We start from the raw sequence: 6,984 nt of genomic DNA, 5'->3' as shown, positions 1-6,984 counted from the left end.
CATACCACAAAAAAAAAAAAAAAAAAAAAAAAAGATTTCTGCCATTTTATGGCCAATTAGGAAACTAAATTTGGTTAATTAGCTTGTTAAATAATTATGATTATTCTGCCATATGCCTCTAATATTAATTCAGACTACTAGCATAGGTGGAAAGGATAAAAAAACTTTTACTGATCTGGCATCATTTTACCTATTGATTTTACTCTTGATGTGAGTGTGTATATATGTGTGTGTGTGTGTGTGTGTGTGTGTGTGTGTGTGTATTTTTTGCCTGACTTCTCCATCTGGTTAAAACTCTGGAGGGGAGTCATTAAATGATTAGAGTGGATTCCTCTTGTCTTGTCAGTAAAGTTCCCTCCTCATTCATCCTACCCCCAAAACAACAAATAAACACTTCTGAAAACAGGTCTATAGCAGATGATACTGGCCCAAATAACCAAAGTGAGCATTGGACCAAAGCTGCTGCAGAACTTCCAGGAGAATTTGGAAGAGGAAATTGTGAGTCCAGACTCAGTCTGGCTGGTTTCTTTTTTTTTTTTTTGCGTTACGCGGGCCTCTCACTGCTGCGGCCTCTCCCGTTGCGGGGCACAGGCTCCGGACGCGCAGGCTCAGCGGCCATGGCTCACGGGCCCAGCTGCTCCGCGGCATGTGGGATCCTCCCGGACCGGGGCACGAACCCGCGTCCCCTGCATCGGCAGGCGGACTCTCAACCACTGCGCCACCAGGGAAGCCCCTGGCTGGTTTCTTGACACAAGGAGAGCTGTTTTAGGTGAGGAGCTGTTGGTGGCCATGTTTTTAGTGTGTGGACTGAGAAACAGAGAAAGGAAGAAGAAAGTGGATGTACGGAGTGGAGCAAAAGTGAGGCACGAATATAGTAACCATGAATTAATCTTTCTAAAAATTGTAGAATATACATAATACAAAACTTACCATTTTAACCCTTTTTGAGTGAACAATTCAGTGGTATTAATATTAAGTACATTCACATTGTTGTACAGCCATCACCACCATCCATCTCCAGAACTTTTTATCTTCCCAAACTGAAACTCTGTATCCATTAAACAATAATTCTCTGTTTCCCCATTCTCCTAGCCCCTGGTAACTACCATTCTGCTCTCTTTCTCTATGAATCTGACTATTCTGGGAATTAATCATTCTTACCAGGGTACTGTTGAAATTTGTGCCAGTTAGCAATTTATTGTCACTCAGATCCGAATTCACCCTTCAATGCGTGCTCTGCAATAATAGATGAATTCCTTTAAGCATTTCTCCTTTATGAAGGGCACTTGTTAAGCTTTCTCAGTAGAGGTCACTCAAGGGAGAACGCAGGAGGAAGGGGCCCTCCTGCTGTTTCTGGCAGCTACATTATCAGCTGGTGGTACTCTGACCCAGTTCTGGCACAGGCCCCAAAGTCATGGTCCCTTGGTGTCCTTGCAGCCTTGGCCTGCCCTAACAATCCCCTTCCTGTGGGCTTCCTGACATGCACACCATATGCTCCAGGCCTCCTATCTGCAACGGCACTTGTACTTGCTCTGCACGCCCATGTGTCAGGCCACTGGATGTGGTTTTTCTACACCCCACTATGTCTCAGAGAGTTGCTTCCGGCTTGCCCAGTGACTGCAGACCAGCTCTGGACCGGGTGGGTCAGCAGACCTCTCTGCTGCCCAGTGGTTGCAATCCCAGCCTTGGGAAGGGAGTCATTTTTTGCTGTTGTCCCTCCTTGTATACGCTCCCTCAGCTTTAGGGTACCACAGAGAGTTCCCTTATATCTTATAATTGCTCTTTTATCAGAAAAATTAAAATATTTACATTAAATTTCTCCTATTTAAGTCACCTTGAGGTTTCTGCCTCTTGATTGGACCGAGGCTGACATACAGTGATTGTGGGCAGAGTGAAAGAGTAAACCAGGATGTTCCTACAGAAACTGAAAGGTATGGTCGCCTCCTCTAGAGACGGGAGGGAAGGTCCTGACTGCATTTGAGGCTCTGGCTCTAGTTTATTTCTAGAGTCCACTAGCTACCTGCCCCTGGGTTCGGAGATAAACCTGTCTCTAAAATAAACTCTAGGGGCTTCCCTGGTGGCGCAGTGGTTAAGAATCCACCTGCCAATGCAGGGGACATGGGTTCGAGCCCTGGTCCAGGAAGATCCCACATGCCACGGAGCAACTAAGGCCGTGCACCACAACTACTGAGCCTGCGCTCTAGAGCCCGCAAGCCACAACTACTGAGCCCGTGTGCCACAACTACTGAAGCCCGAGAGCCTAGAGCCCATGCTCCGCAACAAGAGAAGCCGCCGCAATGAGAAGGCCGCACACCACAACGAAGAGCAGCCCCCACTCGGCGCAACTAGAGAAAGCCCGCGCGCAGCAACGAAGACCCAATGCAGCCAAAAATAAATAAATAAATGTGTGAAAAATAAAATAAGCTCTATCTCTTGTCTTTAAGAGAGCTCAAGTGTGTTTCTGTTCGTTGAAACCAATAATAAATGTGCAATTTCACATTCTCTCAAATATGGTTCAGAAAAAAGGATGGAGGCATAAAGGACTATTCCAGAAGCGCAAAAAAAAAAAAAAAAAAGGGAGAGGAAGGAAGACTATGCTGAAGATTAACATGAGAGCAACTTCCAGTTTTTTAAGAATCTCAGTTGGGTTTGCTGTTGATGTTGGGGATTCAGGTTCTAGGACTCACCTCACTTGTCACCAGTGGAGACTCACACAAGTGGAGCTGAGTAGGGCACTGGCTCAGGGATTCTGAATGCAGGGCAACGTGGCTGGGGCCGAGTGAGTCCTCCTACTTCCATCACAGCCAGACCCTGGATCTGCTCAGCCAGTGTATCTGAGAAAGGGGTTGGGTGTGCAGAGCCAACCCAGGTTCACTCAGCAGCCGGCGGTAAGGAACAGAGCTGCCTCACTGCTCCAACCACAAGGTGGCAGAGTCGGAGCCTGCTTCCGGGGACGGAGAACGCTCGGGTGAAGGGAACGCACTGAACCGGTTTTGCTCAGCAGACAAAAGTCCCTGCCCATTAGGCAAGCGTGGCTTAGTACATGTCAGATTTTCACCCATCAGATTTGCCATTTTTGTCTGAGGCGGAGTAAGCGCCTCCTATGAGGAGCCGAGAGAGGTGGAACCTCCCGCTCCTGCACTTCTTCTCCCGTGAAGACAGCACTGAAATGTTGGTGTCAGTTCCCCGCTCCATGAGTCAAGATGGAACTTAGGGAGACAAGGAACACAAACACTCCTCCCTTCCAATAGTAACTTTCCTTACCTATCCAAATGGGGGGTTTTAAGTCTGCACAGAGTATTCGACGCTTTATACTGATCACATAGATTCATGATTATCTTTCAAAGTGCCTTTTTTTAACAGAAAAAAATCATATGTCAATCCTCAATAGAGTGTGAAACCTGAGATGCTTTTGCTATGAATGGAGTGAATCTAAGTGAATCCATCCACCCTCTTCCATCTGGAAGTACAAAGTTGGATGAGATACGGTCCCTGCCTTTTAGAAAGTAGAGCACTTCCACCCATATTTTACTTCTCCTGGCTCTGCCATGGAGAAAGAAAATTAAACTGGGTTCCAACCAATCAGACTGGAGGGTGAAACAAGAGTGGATTCTACAACCAATCAGAGCAGATGCTGCAACTAATGTCAGAAATGCTGGCTGTAAACAACTTGTCAGGCTGTACAGCATAGTACGTCCCAGTGGTTGCCAGCTCTGGATCTGTGAGAACCCGTGTCTAAGGTCATGGGAAGGACCGTAGGAGAGCCCCTGGCTGCTCTGACTGAAGTCATATCTTCTGGTCTAACTTAATTGCATCTCAAGGTACTGAAAGAAACTGTCAGGCAGTTAAGGATTTTTGAAGAATATTTCCTCTGAAATTTACTATTCCCATAACCTTAATCATCTCAGTACACTGCAACACAGTTTTTCTAGAGTAACTAACTGGCCAGTGCTTTGGAGTCATCTGTTTTTCTTCTTTCATTCTATATCCTACATTTGCACTGTAGGCAAATCCTGGCCATTCCCCCTTCAAATTATGTCCATTACCTGACTACTTCTCAGCACTTCTAGGACTACTTTCCTGGCCAAGCCGCCATCGTTTCTTGCCTGGTTCACTGCAGTAGCCTCCACACTCGTCTCCTTCCCTTCTTCAGTCTACTCTCAACCTCACAGCCGGAGTGATTCCATTAAAATACAAGTCAGGCTGTGTTACTCCTCTCCTGGCACCCCTCCAATGGCTTCTCACCTCAGAGTAAAAGCCAAAAGACTTACACTGGTCTGCAAGGCCCTATACCACCTCGATTCCCATTACCTCTCTGACCTTATCTCCTACCAGCTCAATGTGGTAGACTCACGGCAAAAACCGGTCCTAATTTTTCACCCCTCACTATATCCACATCCTTTGCAATGTGACTTCAAGGCTCTCCCCATGAAGGAGTGAAGTTTGTTCCCGACCCCTTGAAACTAAGCTGGTCTTATGAATTGCTCTGGCCAACAGAATGCGGCAGAAGTACCATTGTTTCAGATCTGAGCCCAGGGCTCAAGAGGTCTTGTGTATGTGCCCGCTCTCTCTTTCCTTCCATCTCCCCACACTGTTTCTCTCTCTCTTTCTCACCAGCCCCTCTCTCCCTTTCTCTCCTGCTGTTACGGTCTCTCCCTCTCTTCTTTCTTTCTCTCCTCACCTTTCTCCCCACCCTCCCTGCTAGGCATGAGAACAGAATATCATCTTACTGGAGGATGAGAGAGAGCTAAGTCAACCCAGTTGTCTTATCCAAGGCTCAACACATGTGAGAGAGCCCAAGATCAGAACTATGCTGGCTTGCCACTGACTACAGAGGCATGAATGAGCCCTGCTAAGCTCAGCTCAGCAGAACCACCCAGGTGATCTTTAGACTCATGAGTAAAACTAAGTGTTTATTATGATATACCACTGGGGTTCTGAGGTTGCTTGTTACTTAGCATTATTGTGGAATAGATAACTGATACATTTTCCAGTCATAGTAGCCTTCTGGAAAAGACTAGTCACATCTCTACCTCAGAGTTTTTGTATTTGCTGTTCCCTCTGACTAGAATACGCTTCCTTGACCCACTCCACCCCCAATATCTGCACATCTTAATCCCTAACCTCCCTCAGATCTTTCCTCAAATATCACCTTCTAAACTTTTTTTTCTTAAAATCTAGTTTTGCTTTACTGACATGATTTCAACTGGGGTAACAAAGACCAATTCATCAACAATATCTTCCAAAAGAAATTTGACATTCATATGTATCATAGCATTTAAAATTTGAGTCTAGAATTTAGTTGTAGAATATAGGGGAGTATGAAACAGTGGACATAGTATTGACTTTGGATTCATTTTACTTGAATTTGAATGCTAATTTCTCTACTTCCACAGTGCTGAGGAAGCTGAGTTAATTTCTTTCAGTCTAAGTTTCCTCATCTGCAAAACTGGAATAATGTTTTTATTGCAGCATTTTTGTAGCAATTCAACGAGGTAAAGCAATGGCTTTCAAATTTTTTAAATTGTGATCCACATTAAAAAAAAACGCCTTTCTAATCATCATTTGGAACACACACACTATGTATACAAATATGAAAATTAAAAATTCATAGAATGATACTTATCTTTACTATGAGAAATCATGTATTTTCATCAAAATGTTAATTTTAATTTACATTAAAAAATTTTACATGATCTGTCTTCTTGAACAATAGTGGGTAAAGGTTTTATTTTATTTTATTTCATTTCATTTTATTCTATTTTTTATATTTTAATTTTATTAGAGAATAGTTGATTTATAATGTTGTGTTAGTTTCAGGTTAGTTTCACAGCAAAGTGATTCAGTTATACATACACATATAGTCATTCTTTTTAAGATTCTTTTCTCATATAGGTTATCACAGAATATTTTTTAAAATTTAATTTTATTTTATTTTTAACATCTTTATTGGAGTATAATTGCTTTACAATGGTGTGTTAGTTTCTGCTTTATAACAAAGTGAATCAGCTATACATATACCTATATCCCCATATCTCCTCCATCTTGCGTCTCCCTCCCATCCTCCCTATTCCACCCCTCTAGGTGGTCACAAAGCACGGAGCTGATCGCCCTGTATCACAGAATATTGGGTAGAGTTCCCTGTGCTATACAGTAGGTCCCCGTTGGTCATCTGTCTTATATATAGTAGTGTGCATGTGTTCATCCCAAGCTTCTGATTTATCCCTCCCCCTGACATTTTCTCTTTGGTAACCGTAAGTTTGTTTTTGATATCTATAAGTCTGCTTCTGTTTTGTAAATAAGTTCATTTGTATCTTTTTTTAAAAATTAGATTCCACATATGAGTGATATCATATGATACTTGTCTTTCTCTGTCTGTTACTTCACTTAGTATGATAATCTCTAGGTCCATCCATGTTGCTCCAAATGGCATTATTTCATTCTTTTTTATGGCTGAGTAATATTCCATTGCATATATGTACCACAACTTCTTTATCCATTCCTCTGTCGATAGATATTTAGGTTGCTTCCATGTCTTGGCTATTGTAAATAGTGCTGCAGTGAACATTGGGGTGCATGTATCCTTTCGAATTACGGTTTTCTCTGGGTATATGCCCAGGAGTGAGATTGCTGGATCATATGGTAGTTCTAAGTTTTCTAAGGAACCTTCATACTGTTCTCCATAGTGGTTGGACCAATTTACATTCGCACCAACAGCGTAGGATATCACCTTCTAAACTTATGGTTACCAAAGGGGAAAGGAAGGGGGAGGGATAAATTAGGAGGTTGGTATTAACATTTACACACTACTATATATAAAATAGAGAACCAACAAGGACCTATTGTATAGCACAGGGAACTATATTCAAAATTTTGTAATAACCTATAAGGGAAAAGAATCTGAAAAGAATATCTATATCTATGTCTACATGTATAACTGAATTACTGTACTGTACACCTGAAACTAACACAACATTGTAAACC

The sequence above is a fragment of the Physeter macrocephalus genome, chromosome 4 (genome assembly GCF_002837175.3).
Source record: "Physeter macrocephalus isolate SW-GA chromosome 4, ASM283717v5, whole genome shotgun sequence".
Lineage (NCBI taxonomy): Eukaryota > Metazoa > Chordata > Mammalia > Artiodactyla > Physeteridae > Physeter > Physeter macrocephalus.
Note: the sequence above shows the minus strand (reverse complement) of the source record.